This window comes from Sinohyriopsis cumingii, chromosome 19 (genome assembly GCF_028554795.1).
Source record: "Sinohyriopsis cumingii isolate HCF-2022 chromosome 19, ASM2855479v2, whole genome shotgun sequence".
Lineage (NCBI taxonomy): Eukaryota > Metazoa > Mollusca > Bivalvia > Unionida > Unionidae > Sinohyriopsis > Sinohyriopsis cumingii.
In genome coordinates, this window is record NC_142979.1 from 20,476,807 (window position 1) to 20,497,481 (window position 20,675).

Sequence of the window (20,675 nt, forward strand, 5' to 3'; positions counted from 1 at the left end):
TTTCCATCAAAAGTCAATAATAATTTGTTCAAATATTCATAGGTTCCACCGGCTTGGAAAGAGGCTGATATTATTTCTATTAATCAAAAGGAGACAAAAATTATTGTGTCAATTTAAAGACATATTTCCAGACTAAGCCGTGTGGACAACACTTTTGAAGAATGTCTCTTCAAACACTTGCAAAGATGTCTTACAGCCAATATCTAATACGTTAACTTCAATCTGCTTTTACCACAAAAGATTATACTCCATAACAACTGCGTGATTCGTATAATACTCGTTGGAAAGCGGTCGTCAAAGGCAAGGAAATTAGAGTATTATTTTGCGATATTAGCAGTAGCTTCGAAAAAGTCTGGAACAAAGGTTTAATTCATAATCCAAGAAATAGCATGATGGACTGTTGTAAAAATTATCTCTCAAACAGGACGCAAGAGTATTTTTCTTAGAAAGTTGTACTTCAGATCAGGGTTGGTGTACTCCAGAATCTGTATTTGGATCACTGTTATTTTTAATTCGCATTAGCGATATCATCACTGATGTTCAGTCCAGTATAAGATTGTTTGCTCAATGGAGAAATATTATAGGATCGCATTATAGGAACAATGGTGCTAAACTATATAGTCGTATGCATGTTTAATATACATATATTGTGTGTTTCACATTTGTCCGTGATTGAGCTTGCAATTTTGACCTGCCGGACTAACGAAATGTTTTTCTACCTCATATTTGTTATTATTTTAAGAGGCACACAAGATGCTTCCTAAAGGTTGAGTTCAAGGCTTTACCTTGCTAACGAAATAGTGAAGTGTACCATTAGAAATGATCTACATCCAGTTCATTTTCTTGTGTCATAGATCAGGTGACTATATATAAAGGTGGTTTTATCAACAAAGTCTTCATTTGTATGTTAATATCAAGCTGTGGAATCACTTTTAGTTGGGTTCAGATATAGTTTGAGATGATTCATTTATTTAAATTATGTTTTGGAATTACAAAGTTATCATTGACCTTTTGGATTAAAACACTATTTTGGGATTATTGTGAATTCGTACAAAGACATTCTGAATTATATCATTGTGATACATTAAGAATGTTGGTTTATCAACCTATTCAAATTATTGCAGATAAGCACAGTTATTATTGGAATTCATTTGGAATATCCTATACCTTTGGACTTGCGATGCAATATTTATAATTATTTTGGGATTTAAATCACAATACTGTAAGTTCCGATTAAAGTTTCCCTTTGTAACTGAGCAACTTAAATTATGTGTTAATTGTGTTAAATTTCTCGGTTTTGCTTCGTTCTGTTACTTAGTTTAAGTCGACACAGTCGTAACAATTGGGAATCACGAACATGATCTAATATTATGGATATACAATAGGCACGATTTTAAACTATGTCAGTTATATGCACTGTACTTTGAGAATCTACCACCTTTCACCAAGGCAAGACACTACACGTGTCGTTATATAATTGCATAACTCTACCAAGATACTCTGAGATACCAGGGGCCCCGAGTGGCCGAGTGGTCTAAAGCGCTCTTCGTTACGGATCACTGCCATCTCACCTCTGTCTGGGGCCGTTCGAGTCTAAGATTCAGCCAATGTGGGCATGTGAGAAAGCTTGCCAGTAGCTTCTCGTGGGTCGGTGGTTCTTTGCGGGGTTTTCCGGGTTCTTCCTCCACCAGTAATACTGGCCGCCATGTATAGCCTATCGTGCTGAAAAATGGCGTTAAACCCCACAACAACAACAACAACAACTGAGATACCACCAAGACGTATTGTGTTTCAGACAAACATAAACTTATATCCAAATCAAATTCAAATCTCTAACAGTTATCAATTCTTTTGCTCAATTTTAAAAGGATGTTATCTTGTATCGTAACATAGATGGATTAAAGGAAACAACCAGTACCGACAATTATTCTTTTCACAAATGATGAGTTTACAAATATCTCCACACCCTGTGCACATGAAAAGTAGTCAACTGCGAAAATAGTCGGCAGATTATCACTTAGTAAGTACTAAAATGCAAAACTTTGGTAAAGGTCGAATTTTCTACAAATGTTACATTAGAAACATTGAGTTTGTCACAAGCAGCTCGTTTGATTTTTTGTATTTAATTAATACCTTAAACCTATTTATTGCATTGACAAATAATGATCATGAATGGTTTATTTTTGAATGTATGTTTGAAAATCATTTTGAATCAGGATGCTACATAAACACATAAATCACAAATATTTAGTTTTATTTAGGGCCTGTCTACAAAAGGTAGCGTGCCCAACGTTTCGTAAAGGAAAATAGCGATCCTTGAAGAAAGAATGTAATCATATCAATTTTAGAGTTTTACTTTATCCTGTTTTCTAATTATTATTTATTTATTTATTGTTTTAGTGCGTGGTCAGCCATTTAACAGCGCCATCATCACAGTGGAAGTTTGCCAGTGGACAGTTGTTCACAGTGTGTGTCATAGTCATTTGAGCTCGAAAGCAACAAGAAGAGTCAGTGGCCTGGCCCCATCGGACACGGTTGGTTGCACAACGACCTTGTCTTTGTCTGGAAGCGGTTCAGTGTGGTTCACAGTTGCCGTAAAAGGCTGAAGCCAGGAGGGCAGACAGAGGACTCCGCTATGAGGGAGTGGTTTACAACATCTGGTATAGACAACTGGACACTCCATGCCGAAATAGCTGTCATATCCTCGGCAACGAATCTAACCAGATTGGACGTTTCGAAGTCAAGCCGACTACTGGATGTGAGGTGATGTCCATGTACAGTGGAAGTTTCTCACTGGCATAGACCTTAGCCAACACTTTTGTGGTGGCTTCCTAGGAAAAGGAATGTTGCTGAGTACCGGCAGCCGTGGTAAAGGGGTAGGACATAGTGTTCCAGAGATTATGTGCATTGTCTCATTGAGTTGGACATCAGTTAACTTGGTGTGGGATTATCAAGCTCAGACAGGAACGCAATACTCGGCTTTCGAATAACAGAGGATCAGTGCTAATGTCTTAAGTGTTTAAACACTATCGCGCCATGTTAAGCTAGCCAGTTTGCGCAGTAGGTTGTTACGAGTACTAAATGTTGTTGAAGTTTTGTTGAGGTGGTTGTAGAATGTCGGTGATCTGTCCATAGTCCACGGAGGTATGTTGTGGCGGGTCATGTTTTATTTTCTGCCCATTGAGGAGGATGCAAAGCTCACGGTTCGCATTTGCGTCGTTAAGGTATAATACGCTGTAGACTGTCTTTGTTATGCTTCACTATAGACACCATTTCTTGAAAGAGTCCTTGTTCAATACCTCCTCAAGCTCAGTAAATGAGCGACTTTGCATCCCGAGTGCAAAGTCATATGCATACATGAACGTTCGCGACTGTGTTACAGTTAAGTTATTGATATAGACATTGAACATACTTGGCGAAAGAACAGACCCGTGTAGGTGTACATTAATCTGACGCATCTACGAGCTACATCTCTCTAGGATGTGCACTCTGAAGCGCCTGTCGAAAAGGAACCTTTTGATGGTCTGAACTATCCAGCGCGGCAATATTCTGGAAATTTTCAACAACAGCCCTGCATGCGAGACTGTGTCATGTGCCACTGTTTTTAACCAAGGAAAACAACTCCAGTTTTAAGGTTCCCCTGAAAACAGTTTTCAACAAACGTGGTCAGGGCAAAGACTAGATCGCAAGTGCTATAGCCATGCCTGCTCAACAAGTATGATATTATCCAAGTCTGGACCAATCCCTATTGTTAATTAGACGATACAGTACCTTAAAACAGACTGCAAATTAGGAGATCCGCCGACAACTAGGCTCATGGTGGGAATCTTTACCAGGATTTGGGATCGCAATAATTTTTGTCTGGAGCCACAAGGACGACATGCATCTTTTCCTAACAATCCGGGTGTAAAAAGCGGCGAGGCATTCCTTTGCCTTCGGGCAAGATGCTTCAGGAACTCAAGCAGGATGTTGTCATATCCTGCTACTTTGCCTGATTTAATGCTACATATCACCGTTTTAAGTTCTTTCGTTGCGAATGCCTATGGAATATGTTGGTCTAGTTCATTTGACTCTCGACGGCAGTATTATCGTCTCTCACTGCGTTCTTGACGTCGGTGCAGTTTCTCCACGAGTGCTTTTGCAACTTATTTGGAATAAACATAAGTATTACCTTATTTACATATTAGTATCTGTACATAAACGTAATTCAACATAAAGTTGGGTTCCTAGTCAATATTTGGTTAAGAATAGCAAATTGTCCTCCGATATTTGTTATTTATAAAATTAAAATATCTATAATTTATTTCAGTAGCTTCACCTGTCAATGTTCACATGCTACTTGTACGTTTATGTTAAATAGGTATAATAAATCTATATTTGGAAAACTATTAAATTAAATAAAGCAACTGCCTGAACTGTCAACGTGTATAAATCTCCTAAAATAAATAGACCACTAATATTTTAATATTAAAATACCCCCACGTCCATTGAGTGTAGTATACATTTGTGCTATCTTACAAATTGATATACTGGACCAGTCATATTTTTGTCGATAATGATATCGTGTAGGAAAAACAAAATCGGTTGAACAGTATATATCTTGCTGTTCTTCAGGACTGGCCCTGTTGCCTGCTAGGATTTTACATGTTCTTCCTTTTATTTAGAATCTTGGGTCCAGGAGAGATTATTAGGTCACAGGCCCGCTAAGATGATATCACTCACAAAATTATTGATTGCATAGGACTTCAGCTAATATTTGTACATTCTATATTAGCTAAAGTTCTACTGCACAATCAAGAATAATAAACATTATTGCGTCACATGATTTGTAATCTTGCAACTGCAATAAATTTAGGTGTAAACAATCAGGGGTACTGCTTGATAAAAAATGTACACAAATATGTAGTTTGTGTATAAAAAAGAGGCAGAGTACAATTTCACAACGTCATTTAGTGGTAAATGTATCAGATTACTTATCTGAACGTCTGCGTTTCAAGTTTTGTTCAAAGCTGATTATGTTTCTATATCAACTGAGACTCACATCGCTGTACCTAGGTCGGCCACACTACAAAAGCGGATAAAATATAATCCTCAATCGAAAGCAGCTCTGCTATTATGGAAAAAAGCAAATGTAAAATAAAACAAAAACGCAACATGTGACAATTTTAAATTATACGGCAAAGGTACAGTAGCATGACAGTCAGGTGAAAGTAAAAATACTTACTAAGAAGTCACTTGTAAAATAAAATTACATGCAGATAATGAGAACATTAAATGTGTATTTAGCAAACAAACGCGTGATAAAGTCCTATGTGTACGCAAGATACAGAGAATTCCGAACTCATGAGAGCAGAGAAGAAGGACAAAATGCAATCGTTGAGCGAAGATTAAAATCAATGCATGTTCTCGTTTCGTCACCCTACATGGTGGACGACATAGTCAATTCCTGTAGTTTCGATTTAACTGCCTCCTTTTGGTATTACGAATAACTACAATAATGCCTTCTTTGCAAAACTGTGGTACGATGGGTTTAAGATAGCACAATTTTATAATATCTTATTTTATGTTTAGGAATGATATATTGAAATTAATTTAAATTATTTTGATAGATACATTTATTAATTAAGCAATGTTTTTGTATTTATATTTTTGTCAGTTTTCTACAAATAATAAAATAAATTTCAGAAAGTTCAATTACAGTGTTATCAAATAGGGAAATGTGGTATTTGTTGTTTTTCAGAATGTATATGCCTAGTACATATTATTTGTAGATGCAAATATGACAAAAAATTGTATGAAAACAACAAACAAATTCAGTTGAATTGTATAACTTACCGTCGAGAAGGACAACTGCCCCATAACAATTTAGTGAGAATAATTTAATGAGGGTTAACCCAACCAAATCGTTTATTACCATTTATTAAGGATACGTTTCTAACACGGAAAGATGAAATAGAATTGAACAAATCCAAAAACGCGTCAATCAAGCTTATATGTAATATTAGACTTTAAACATACTGCATAGAAATTATCCAGAACGCACGTTCCATTTCCAAATTAACGGTATCACTTGCTTTATATGTAAATCTTTCAAATTATGGAAACCGCCATAAAAGTACATGGAAACATGAGATTAGAAAGATTAAAACGCTGGACCTATAAAGTAATTTATGTCAAATCTATGTTTGTCAATGCGTTTGGATACATCCGGACGGGTTATCAACAAAAAAAAACCCATACGATACTGCAAAGTTGATACAATAAGGCATCTTGACTGTTTCATTCCTAGAACAACTACTGAAATAAACGTTTTCATTAATGAAAGAACAGTGCAAACATCCGGGTCTATTATACTGAGTCGATACACCATGACCTTTATACAGTTAATAACCTTCGCATTTAAATAAATTAAATATTGCAAAATTGTAAAACGCTGATGTCAGAACAAACATGCCCTGCCCTTCCAGATATGTTTGCGAGCCTAATATACATGTTTATATTTATTTCGCTCTAGCCTCCTATTATTATTTATGCTTATGTACATATGATGACTTTTTCCAATCAGGTTTATTTCCTTACTGTGTTCCTTATACATTATATATATATATATATATATATATATATATATATATATATATATATATATATATATATATATATATATATATATATATATGCAACGCAAGTAACAGGTTTCTATCCCTTCTATAACTATATTTTTCCTTTTACCTTTCCATCTCTTATGCTCTAATTTATGCCATTACAAAACGTTCTCGTATGTGCCTCCAAATTTAAGATTTTTCTATACTACAGGAAACATTGACATCACTTTATAGACCAAATAACGTGTTCAATAATACCCTTCGAAACAAACTTTTAAAGAAAATATCTTATACAATAAACAAAATAAATTCCTTTTTGTCACACATGTTGTCCATATTAACCCCAGTTGCAGCTTTGCATTTCCTCTTGCCCCCCAACTTGTTTCGTTTCTCAAGTACCAATATCGTATTGATTTACCTCTAAATTGTTGACAGATCTTAACGAACTTGTACGTATCTCATTTACTATATGTTGCCGCCGTTAGTAGTTGAAATTTTCGGCTATTTTGGACAGGCATGGGCCAGTCAGGTTCATAAAATGGTACAAAGTGAATGTACCACATTCATTTCAAAGTCATATATGTCATAGTCATCTGATTTCCGTAGATAACAATGACGGACAAACCTAGCTGCCGATATTGTACTAGATTAAATTTCGACCAGACGAGCAGTTCACCAACCTTTCCATGACTATGCTTGGATTGCAATTTAGTGGTTATGAACCTGAGATGATACATGATGGGGTCCTTCTATAATTATATCTATCCTTTTACCTTTGCTTCTATCATACTCTAATGGGTCATTCATGTGAGATAATAAATATAACGCCACCTATTAATATACCGAATGACTTGCAAACGGTACCAAAAACGGGCGATTAACATAACTATGATCCGGCCAATGTCATAAAGAAAACCAATTAGCCAAGATTCGCGACAAAGAAAATATATATTCTGAAAAGGGTACAGAAGGAATTATTTGATCACTACATATAGATGAACTATCGTTAGAGTAAAATGTCTTGACTCAAAAGAGCAGGCGCTTACTATAAAGAATTTGCCAGTTGAATATTCTATGACTATTCGTAGTAACATGTGAAAACCATAACAGTCTAGCAAACGTGCCAGACACAAGGTCAGTATGGATAGAAGGACAAAGGTGACAAGCGAATATGACCACTATATCGACGAATGTTACCAAAATCAAGAAAGGAAGTCCCATTGATTCGTATGCTTGCCTATCCTTTCTACCAATAAAATATTTAATTTGCACTGTGAAGCTTTCACTGAGAGTTTAGAAAACTAAACTTTTAATTGCTCTCGCTCACTAGCATCCCACGCCCCCTGTCACAAGACAAAGAGAAACATCAGCAGACATGACTGAAAGATCAATAACTTACACAATGTACAAAACCGGTCAGGAAGTTATCACCTGTCAGTACGGTACACTGTGTCTCTAGCAATCTACTTTAGTTAAACGTCAAGAGTCAAGAATTGTGCACATATGAGTTGTGCTAATGCAGTTCAATCCATACCCACACACCCACACCCTACACACCCACACACAGATATATATATATATATATATATATATATATATATATATATATATATATATATATATATATATATATATATATGTGTGTGTGTGTGTGTGTGTGTGTCACTTGATCAGGACAGTTATTATTCTAATTTCCTGTATAAATATTCTCTCTTCTACGGTCACCTATATTTAGTGAACAACAGTCAGCTGTTTCCTAACCAAACAATGATTTCACCCTAATTTAAGCGGTCAATGGAGCGTTTCCGCAATGACCGCTTCATGTATGCAAATTAAACACATGTTTTGTTTAATGTTCAAGGTATTGGATAGATTAAGGTGTATTTTGTGAATTCAAAGGTGTAAAAATGTCGAGTTCGAAATCATCGCGGTGTTTATCCTTAAAGGAGAGGATTGACGCAAATAGTTTGCAGGATGTGGAAAAAGGATACGTTAAGTTGCAACAGAGATAGGATTCGGTCGAGCTCACGCCTAGTACCCTGGACACCCATGATGCTCCATAAGTCCAGGCATACACAACTGAATGGCAGATACCAGTTGCGGAAGTAATACTAAAATACGTTGGCAATAAATAAATAAATAAAATATCTGTTATTTCCAGCTGTGTTGTAAATGGCTTTCTATTGCATCGGTAATAATTATGTCAATTGAAGAATAAATGAGTCCTTCTTTAAAGTGTCACGATACAGTCCTGTCATTTTCAGCCATTATGTATGATTGGGGGTGGGAGAGTTGGTGAGGTTGTGAGAGATTGTGTACTTGTATGATGGTGATTTAATTGTGTCAGAGATGATTTGTTTTAAAAGAAATTAGATCGACTGTATTTTACAAATGTTTAACATTAAGCTTAAAGATTTGCGAATATACTGTCCTTCCTGTCATAAAACATGCATCTTTTTCAAAATGCATTAATGAAAAAGATAATAGGGTAGGGGTGGTGTTGGGATTAAGTTAGTCATATTATAGATACCTATTTATACAGTGCAGTTTTGTAAGCCCTAAATATTTGCCATTTCGATCTTGCTTAGATACAATATTTTGCTAGTTACGATGTAATGGCCACGACTGGATGTCTTGATACTTCAAGTATTAACATCAGTCTACGTGAAATCTATGCTAAGAAAATACAGCTATATTTTAAATCACCTATTGGCTTTGAAAGGTTTAGATTTATACAGAGATATGTTGTTATTAAATGAACAATGTTTACATAAAAATGATGCTGTCGGCTGTAAATTAGATGCTAGGTTTCCTTGTTCATCGTCAACACTGATGACCTTAAGTGTTTTTTTTTAAAACATAACCCATCTCGGAACTTAGTAATATTTTCAGTTTTAATGAAGTCAGCCATTGATGATAGTTTGACTCACTGTAAAGCAGTATTAACTATTTCATGCAATTTTGTTAACTTAAAGTCTTGTTTGTTGCAGACAGACGACAAATATACAAATTGTACCAATACATTTACAATAGTAGGAAACAATTTTAAATATAATGATGCAGCTTGTAGTGCAAATTTATAAACTGCTAACAAATAAGTTACAACACAAATTTATCTAATGAAGTAATGCAGCATGTACAGACTTAAATCCCAATGTTTAATCAAGTGTCGTGATTTTAACAATTGCTTAGTTATTACAATTACCCGTAAACAACAGGTTGTCGTTGAAACCGTGGAAAAAAATCAACGACTATTTGCCACAAGCTAGCAGGATTCTCAATTTGATCTTGTGCAGCGACGGTTAAGTGCAGTCCTGCGCTACGAGCATGTGGTGGTTACGGGACAGGTACGGCAGCTGCGTCCTCTAACGAATTTTGAGATGTGTGCTTGCCAGCAAACGCTTTGCGCTGAAGTAGACCAAGAGGACTAGCGTCATCGTGTATCGGCCCGCTGTTCTTGGTGGTGTTAATTCGTACACTATTGTGGTATGACGGTAGACCTTACTGGATCTACAATGATGAGGATGGCCATCACTGCTGATTTAGCGCAAGCACACACAGGCAATTACAACACCGGCCTCGCTGTTCGACACGCTCTGACCGATGCACATCGTGATATATGCATGCTGCACCCGCTGAGTTCGATTTTTTAATGTGTTTAGGGTATTCATTACCATCTTTACAGGTGCTAAGCACACAATAGTGCTCGAGCGCGATTCTCCTGCGCAGTACATACATAAATCCGTGGAAGATGGAGACTGTCAATTTATTCGGAGTTGGTTATCGCTGTGAATGCATGAAAGTATCGCCTCAGTTGATTTGATGCTGCATAGCACCGTTTAAATTTTTTTTGTTGTGAATGCCTATGGAGTAGTTTGGTCTAGTTCATCTGACTTCCGACGATAGGCTTATCGCCACTAATCTTGCGCTTGACGTCATTGCATTTTCTCCAGGGGTTCTTTTGCAACTTGTTTCGAATAAACATAAGTATTACTGATTTTAGTTATTAGTATATATACATAAACATTATTCAGACAGAAAGGTGGGTTCCTTGCCAAATTCTGGTTAAGAATAGCACATTATTCTCTGATATTTGTAATTTATAAAATCAAAATATCTATAATTTATTGCATTAGGTTCTCTGTCCACCCTATAAATGTTCACATGCTACTTGTACGTTTATGTTAAATAGGTAATATATAAATAGATTTGGAAAATTATTAAATTAAATAAAACAACTGCCTGAACTGTCCACGTGCATAATTCTCCAAGAATCACTAGACTACTAGTATTTTAATATTAAAATACCCCCAGGTCCATTGACTGTAGTATATATTTGTGCTATCTTATAAATCGATATACTGGACCAGTCATATTTTTGTCGATTATGACATCGTGTAGGAAAAACACAAATCTGTTGAACATTATACACCTTGCTGTTCTTCAGGACTGGCCGTTTTGCCTGCTAGGATTTTACATGTTCTTCCTTATATTTAGAGTTTTGAGTCCTGGCGAGACTGTCATGTCACAGGCCCGCTAAGATGATATCATTCACAAAATTATTGTTTGCATAGGGCTTCAGCAAATATTAGTATATTCTCTATTAGCTGAAGTCCCACTGCACAACCAAGAATAATAAACGTTATTGTGTCACATGATTTGTAAACTTGCAACTGCAATAAATTTAGGTATACTACTGGATTAAAATATAAAAAATATGTGGTTTGTGTAAAGCAAAAGGGCAGAATAGAATTTCACAATGCTAGTAGACGAAGTATGTCATTTAGTGGCAAATTTATCAGAGTACGGAACTGAACGTCTGCGTTTCAAGTTTTGTTCAAAGCTAATTATGTTTCTATATAAATTGAGACCCACATCACTGTACCTAGGTCGGCCACAATATAAAATCGGATAAAATATAATCCTCGATCGAAATCAGCTCTGCTATTATGGAAAAAGAAAATGTAGAATAAAACAAAAACGCAACATCTGACAATTATAAATTATACGGCAAGCGTACAGTAGTATGACACAGTCTCTGGTGGACGCAAAACACTAACTAGGAAGTCACTTGTAAAATAAAATTACATGCAGAAAATGAGAACATGAAACGTGTATCTGGCACACAAACGCGTGATAAAGTCCTATGTGTACGCAAGATACAGAGGATTCCGAAGTCATGAGAGCAGAGCAGAAGTACAAAGTGCGATCGTTGAGCGAAGGCTAAAGTCAATGCATGTTCCCATTTCGTCACTCTACAAGATGGGGGGGGGGGAGAGATTAGTGTAGTTTCGATTTAACTGCCTCCTTTTGCTATTACTGAATAACCGCAATAATGCCTTCTTTGCAGAACTATAGCACGAAGGTTTTATTTATAGCACAGTTTTATAATATCTTACTTGAAATTTAGAAATTATATATTGAAGTTAATTTTTATTGTTTTAATAGATACATTTATTGATTAAGCAATACGTTTGTATTTACATTTTTGTCAGATTTCTACAAATAATAAAATAATTTCAAAAAGTTCAATTCCAGTGTTATGAGATAGTGAAATGTGGTATTTGTTGTTTTTCATAATGTATATACCATGCTCTTATTATTTGTAGACACATTTTTCTCTCTGTTGTCATGTAAAAATATGACAATAAAATTGTATGAAAACAACGAACAAATTCAGTTGAGTTGTATAACTTTCCGTCGAGAAGGACAACTACTCCATAACGATTTAGTCATATTAATTTAACGTGGGTTAAACCCAACAAAATCGTTTATTACCATCTATTAAGGATACGTTTCTAACACGGAACTATGAGATGGAAATGACCAATCGGAAAAACGCGTCAATCAAGTCTATATGTAATATATACTTTAAACGCAATGCATAGAGATTATCGAGAAGGTGAACCCAGCATGTTTGTTTTAGGCACGTTCCATTTCCAAATTAACAGTATCACTTGCGGTATATGTAAATCTTGAAAATTATGGAAACCGCCATAAAAGTGCATGGAAAGATGAGATTAGAAAGATTAAAATGATGGATAGATCAAGTAATTTATATCAAATCTATATTTGTTCATGAGATTTGATACATCCGGAAGGGTTTGTCTTTACAAGTTATCAGCACAAAAAAATAGCATTCGATATTGCAAAGTTGTCATACTAAGGCATCTTAAATGTTACATTCCTAGAACAAATACTAAAAAAAGTATTTTCATTAATGAAAGAAGAGTGCAAACATCTGGGTCTACTATACTGAGTCGATGAACCATGACTTTCATATAGTTAATAACTTTAAGTCCTTTAGTATTTAAATATATTTAATATGCAAACCAGACATATATTTCCGTACGTAATATACATATTTATATTTATTTGATTTTAGCCTCCTATTATCATTTATGCTTATGTCCATATATTGACTTTTTCCAATCAGCTTTATTTCCTCACTGTGTTCCTTATACAATATATATATATATATATATATATATATATATATATATATATATATATATATATATATATATATATATATATATATATATATACAATGCAACGCAAGTAACGTGTGTCTATGTGTCTATCTTTTTTATAAATGTATTTTTCCTTTTACCTTTCCATCTCTTATACTCTAATTTATGTCATTATAAAATGTTCTCGTATGTGCTACCAAATGTAAGAATTTTCTGTAATATAGGAACATTGCCATCACTTTATATACCAAATTACGTGTTCAATAATACCCTTCGAAAGATACTTTTCAACAAAATATTTATACAATAAACAAAATAAATCTCTTTTTGTCACACATGTTGTGCATATTAACCCAGGTACAGCTTTCCATTTCCTCTTGCCCCCCATCTTGTTTCGTTTCTCAAGTACCAATATCGTATTGATTTACCTCTAAATTGTTGAAAGATCTTAATCAACGTATATGTATCTCATTTACTGTATGTTGCTGCCCTTAGTAGTTGAAATTATCGGCTATTTTGGACAGGCATGGGCCAGTCAGGTTCATAAAATGGTACAAAGTGAATGTACCACATTCATTTCAAAGTCATATATGTCATATATGATTTCCGTAGATAACAATGATGGATTAACCTAGCTGACAATATTGTATTTGATTAAATTTCAAGCAGACGACCTTAAAGATTTGCAAATATACTGTCTTTCCTGTCATAAAACATGCCTCTATTTAAAAATGCATTAATGAATAAGATAATAGGGTTGGGGTGGTGTTGGGATTAAGTTGGTGATGTTATAGATACCTATTTATACAGTGCAGTTTTGGGGACCCTAAATATTTGCCATTTCGATCTTGCTTAGATACAATATTTTGCTAGTTACGATGTAATGGCCACGACTGGATGTCTTGATACTTCAAATATTAACATCAGTCTACGTGAAATCTATGCTAAGAAAATACAGCTATATTTTAAATCACCTATTGGCTTTGAAACGTTCAGATATATATAGAGATATGTTGTTATTAAATGAACAATGTTTACATAAAAATGATGCGGTCTGCTGTAAATTAGATGTTAGGTTTCCTTGGCTGCGGTAAACACTGATGACCTTATGCGTTTTTTTGAAACGTAACTCATCTTGAAACTTAATAATATTTTCAATTTTAATGAAGTCAGCCACTGATGATAGTTTGACTCACTGTAAATCAATATTAACTATTTCATGCAATTTTGTTAACTTAAAGTATTGGTTTTTTATAAACAGGCGACAAATATACAAATTGTACCAATACATTTACAATAGTCGGAAACAATTTTAAATATAATGATGCAGCTTGCAGTGCAAATTTATAAACTGCTAACAAATAAGTTACAACATAAATTTATCAAATGAAGTAATGCAGTATATATAGACTTAAATTCCAATGTTTAATCAAGTGTCGTGATTTTAACAAGTGCTTAGTTATTACCACTACCTGTAAGATATAGCTAAGTGAACATGTTGGAATGTCAATGTTGTATATGGCCTGTCAGAATTACTGATAAAAGTGTGACAATACGAGAGTATATGACAATACTAATCATACAAATGACAATTTTCAAAAACGGGCAACTAGTGTATAACCTTCTGTTTGGTGGATTGGATATTGTCTCTTGTTAATAAATGTATCTCTTCTTTATGGTACTACTGTGAAATGTATCTATAAAACGACAAGAATCCTATTGCTATCATTAGTTCATTCCAACCGAATTGAGTATATTATCAATATAGTGAAATTTACATTTAAAATTCATGGTTATAAAGGTCAAATTAATGAATGAATTGAACAATTTTGCAGGTGAGACAATTTACGTATATAAACGCAGATTTCATACAAAAAGTATAAACGACGATACCCATACAATACTAAAATATATATATGTAAATTGCCTGTCCTAGGAGGTGAATAAAAAAGGTAAAAAGATATTCGAAGGAGAGAACTTAACAGAAAGTTTGAACATAAAAATATAAAAAGGGAAGAAAAAGTTGAAATGCCACATCGGGTTTTGAAATCGCGACCTCTTGTTTGGCAGCCGGGAGGCAAAATTAACTTGGGTATTCATATAAAAGATAAACATTGTTACTACTAAGTGTATATGTAAGGTTTCTGAATTTGTTCGATGACCTTTTCTCTTCGGAGTATGTTAACTAGAAAAAAATGTTTTTGAAACAAAACAGGTGTTGATTTTGTTAAGGCATTATTATTCGGTGTTTCTTATGTATACTTATTAATTGTTGCCAGCAAATATTCTGACCAAGCATTCGCCTCACACAAAATGAGGTGCCACTGAGATGGACTCCACAGGGGAAAAGGAACCGTGGCAGACCCAAAGAGACCTGGCGCCGAATCGTGGAGCGAGAACTCAAGACCAGAGGCCTCACCCTGCAGACCGCCCCCATAACAGCAGCCGACAGACCAAAATAGTGCTCCCTTGCTGTCGCCTCAAGCACCAGACGGCGCAGAGAGGATTGACTGAATGATTGATAAAAAATAAACATTGTTACTACCAAGTGTATATGTAAGGTTTCTGAATTTGTTCAATGACCTTTTCTCTTCGGAGTATGTTAACTAGGAAAAAATGTTTTTGAAACAAAACAGGTTTTGATTTTGTTAAGGCATTATTATTCGGTGCTTCTTATGTATACTTATTAATTCTAGCCAGCAAAGATTCTGACCAAGCATTCGTCTCCACAAAATGCATTGCATAAAGAGGTATATGTTGTATTGCCAACCTAATTATACACACCCGGCCAACCTAATTATACACACACCCGACCAACCTAATTATACACACCCGGCCAACCTAATTATACATACACCCGACCAACCTAATTATACACACCCGGCCAACCTAATTATACACACCCGACCACGTTGTCCATTCCATTAATGCATTTTAAATGCATGTATCCTCAATGGAACGAAAATTGTTTTATCCTAAAATCTTGAAACTTAATGAATAATATCCATACAACACAATACATTAAACTTTCATCTAAATAAAGCTCATCCATGCTATTTCCCAATTTCTCACTATAATCCCTCTCCCACAGTGCACACACTGACTGAGATTAACAGTACTGCACAGTGACAATTTCAACTAACACTCAAGACTTCTTATATTTACATCATTATGAGCAATACAACGAAAAATCCGGTGACGACTGAGCTGGAAATAACTGATTTACTGATATTTCTTTACTGTAAAACGCATTTTTGCATTACTTCCGCCATTTTGAATTTCTCCAATGGTCCCTACCATTCAACGGCGTGTGCCTGGTCTCGTGTGCGAAGCATCATGGGAGGATAGGGTACAAGGCTAGGAGGAATCTTCAGCTTTTTTTTTTCTCTATTAATTGGATGAATTTTTGAATGGTTATTTTAATTTTAGCTTTGGGCACCTTTTGTCCTCAAGCTATGTAAAGCTATCGGACTTGCATTTTTCACACTTATGCATCCGAAAGTGTATAAAGGCTTTGATGTGTTTTTGCGTCCCTTACCTTATTGTGTGCTTGTCCTTCAGTAACAATCAAGCTGAATTTGGATTCAAAAATTTAGTTAGGTATTTTAGTTTCAGGGGTTCCTTTATACATATATTTAAACTGGGTCGTACTTGTAGGGGCTACATTTAGAGCATACTCCACTAGTTTCCTCCCCTTTAATAGCTTTTGATGATATGTACGTCCCTCCTCCGACGAGCATTCTTTGGATCGTTTCTATGTCATATTCCCTACGTCTGTGATCTGGGCAAAATATGATCCTGTTATCCTGTGTTATACGTGTATGATACAATGTGGGTATGTTTCTCCCCTGTGTTTGTTTTAGGATGGCGTTTGCTTTGCCAAATTCATTTTATTTGTTAATTTGATGTTTATATCACTAAAACTAGTCTTCAGATATAACAATTTATGTCTGGTTGCACTCTAGCTTACTTTCTCATAATGCTTCTCTGTGTTTGATGAGACCGGTGCTGCTTATATATATATATCATCATCATCATCATCTTCATCATCATCATCATCATCATCATCATCAGTCCTGTAGTCTGGAAGAGCGTTGGGGCACCGCACAAGACCTAACAACCAGCCTCCTCTATTCCTCTCGATTTTCCGTCTTTCTCAGTTAGTCGCTCAGTTTCAAGCCTGTCCACTCTCGAATGTTATTTTACTACCTCTTTCTTTGCCTGCCTTTCTTTCTTATTCCTTGTACAGTGCCTAGTAGGATTGTCTTGGCAAGTCCTGATGATAGTGAGACATGCCCATACAACTGCAGTTTATGTTTTTACACTATGATCAGTTAGTCATCGTGAGGCCCAATGGCTTGTCTAATCCTTTGCCGTATTTCGTAGTTGGTGATATGGTTTTTGTATGTGACGCCGAAGATCTTTCGGAAACATCTCATCTCTGTAGCCTGTATCCTTTTCTCCAAGTCCTCTGTTATGGTCCATGATTCGCAGGCATATAGAATTATGGACATCACCAGTGAGTGCATCAGTCTGACTTTTAAGCTGGGTGCGATGTTCTTGTTCTTCCAGATGGGCTTTAGTTTTGTCAGTGCTGTTGTTACCTGTGCAATCCTGGAGAGTATTTCAGGCTTCGATCCTTCATCTGTTACAGTTGCCCCCAAATACTTGTAGCTGTGGACTGTTTCTAGCTTTGTACCTTGGACCCTGATGTCAGTACTGATGCCCTTGATGTTGTTGGTCATCATGTTGGTCTTCTCTGCACTGATGTCCATGCCAAAGGCTTCAAAGGTTTTGTCAAGGCTCTCTACTAAGCTAGATAATTCTTGCTCATTTCCTGCTAGTCCATCAATGTCATCAGCAAAAAGTTGGTTATTATTCTGTCTCCGATGCGGACTAATATATAATTTGTAACCGGTTTAAATTTGAATTTCGTACTGATAATTTATGTAATATTAATTTTAAATAGGAACGCATTTGCGATGTGTTCAACATTTAAAAACTAGCTTGTACAAATAAAATATAGTATCGTATATCGTATGTATATAGTGCATCTGTATTACAATTATATCGCTTGTTATTCGCCTAAAGAATAAGTCGAAAAATAAAGAATCAGCCTAAGACAATAAGAAAAAAGGGATAGGTAGAGATTAATAATCCTTATTGCAGGTACATCGAATAGAGGGAAAATAAGAATATGTTAATAGTGCCCAAGTACTGCAATTGTGTGTGTCCGTGTTCATGTTGCTAGTTTTCGTTGGTTCCCCGGAGGCCTGTCTACCTCGCTTAGAGTGTCATAGCATAATCCTGCGGGATCTCCTTCCCATCAAAACATTGAACCCTTCTAAAAGCTGGTATCCTTTTGAATGATGTGCTATAAACACTTTTCTCTTTCCTAGTTCTGGGTCTTTGGTACGTAAATAGAATTGTAGTATGGACATTAATGGCATTTTTTCCTCTTTTGTCAGGTGGCTAAGCAAGTACAATTGTCAAAATATTAGAAACTATGCAAGCTTAGCAAAGCAAGTAAAATAAATATGCGTCAGCTGAAATTTGCGTATGAGCCTAAAAACAGAGCACGTATGCAAAATCCAAAAGAATAAACAAAACGATTCAAAACTTAAGATGTCTGGAGATTTGAGTATTAGGAACAAAAAGCAGTCAAAGTTGTAAAATTAAACAAAATTTTTAATCTCTTGGCACTGTGTCACAAGACAAAACAAGGGCCAATGTCATTCAAAATTCAAAACTAAGCAAAGGTACAATTATGTGAAATAAGCTATTAAAGCAAAAGGATCATTCAAATTTCAAATCTCAAGGCACTTTGTGTCCCCGAGGCAAACCCCTGACAGAAACATTGATGAAATAAACCAGAAGGGCAAAAGGGTCATTCCCCAATTGGGTATCAAGGCACTCGGTGTCTCAAGACAAAGCAAAAACGGTAAATATATATGAAATAAACGAATAAAGTATAAATTCAAGACTCAAGGCACAACAGGCCTGAAGAAAGTGTAAGCAGGTTAAATAAATTTAAAGGTAATGTCTGAAGTATACTCACTCTTTGTGCACTTATGGTAAGTAGAACTCATATGGCAAAATGCAAGCACAGCAACATGGCGACAAAGGAAAATGAAAGTGAAAAAAATAAACAAGAAAAAAGACGAAGAGGAAAAGGAAAACAGGAAAATGTTTGCATTCGTAATGTAGGAAAAACATCAAACATTTTAAAGCAATTGCAGTTGCCACTTGGTAGCAAGTTTCCTAGTGGGAGACTTTGTAATAGCCTTCTTTGCACTGATGCTCACACTCTCTTGTTTTTGCGGCATTGTACTGTACTGTTACTTTAAGATATTTTATAGATATGTGGAGAATGGTGCTAGTTTTAGTTCAATTGTTTCGAATTTTATTGATATGCTAGGTAGTGTGATTGACAATAAAGTAAAATGCACTATAGAAAATTACACATTTCCATTTGAATCGAAAATGAAATGTCTGAAGTACAAGAATTAACTAAAAAATGATCATTGTATTTGTTCACAATCCCGTCTTCCTAAGCAGGACATGCACATATATGTGCGCTTGATCTAAATCAACGTGATTTGTAGGACAGCTTAACAGAACTATAATCAGAAGTTACATTCAAAAAAGAATTATGAAACCTGTATGTATGAACGCACTAAGTCACCGTTTCGTGTGACTGTCACACTTACCTTTACGTACAGCGAATGTGGTATCTTCGTGTTAGCTATAAAATCTCGATGCACGTAATAGTGTATACACTACTTTTGTACACGATAATGCAGAATTTCTATGAGATTTGAGTTGGCCATTCCTGCACCCCCGAGTTTATCGCATGACTACCATCATCTGAATGACGGTCGAACAAATAGCGCAGATTCTGGTGTGTGATAATTGAGTCAATAAGAAAGATTAGATGGAGACATCACCAGTCGGTCTAACCACAACTAGCCGATAGCTTATCACGACTAAACAGGTGAGAGAAATAAGATGTCAAATGGACGGGCAACCAGTGTACATTTACTCGCGTGATATAGCCTTGTACCCTGGTCTCCCATGAAGCTCCGCGCCAGAACGTACATGTTAATGACTCATACGGGAGGAGAAATACAAGATGGCGAAGGAACACAAAAGTTCGTTAGCAATAAAGAAATGATATTAAATCTGTTATTTCCAGTTGTGTCGTCGCCAATTTTGTGGTTGTATTAGTCAAATATATATTCGTTAAAGAGGTACTGAGTGTTTGTTGAAAGTGACATTATGCGCTGCTTCATTTTCAGCCGAACTTGTAAACTGGGGAGGAGGGGTGGGTAAGTTGGGAAGTTTGCCAGTAGTATGGCTATGCACTAATTCTTGCTAGCCTATCTGTCAGAATGTGACTGCCATAAGGGTGGAAGTCTTCTAATTTAAGTCATCAAGTTGAGTGAGTTATGTTACACGTTATTTGAAGTTGGTGGACTTGTGTTCAGTTTCGTAGTATGCAGCAATGCTGCAATGTAGCTTTGCGCTAGTGTTTTATTCTCAACAATTGCTTCTGTAGTTGCAACGTGCTTCCTTGAATATGGTTTGTTTATGTAGCGTG

General features: G+C 35.6%; 1 protein-coding gene across 2 annotated transcripts in view; it reads right to left on the reverse strand.

The window, feature by feature from the left end:
* The window catches only part of LOC149775243 (uncharacterized), a 70,868-nt gene extending 50,937 nt beyond the window's left edge, over nucleotides 1-19,931 (reverse strand). For both annotated transcript variants that reach the window (XM_089943399.1, XM_089943397.1), the window contains exon 1: nucleotides 19,786-19,931. The gene's annotated coding sequence lies outside the window, so the exon portion shown is untranslated. The remainder of the gene's footprint in view (nucleotides 1-19,785) is intronic.
* Nucleotides 19,932-20,675: the final 744 nt, after the last annotated feature.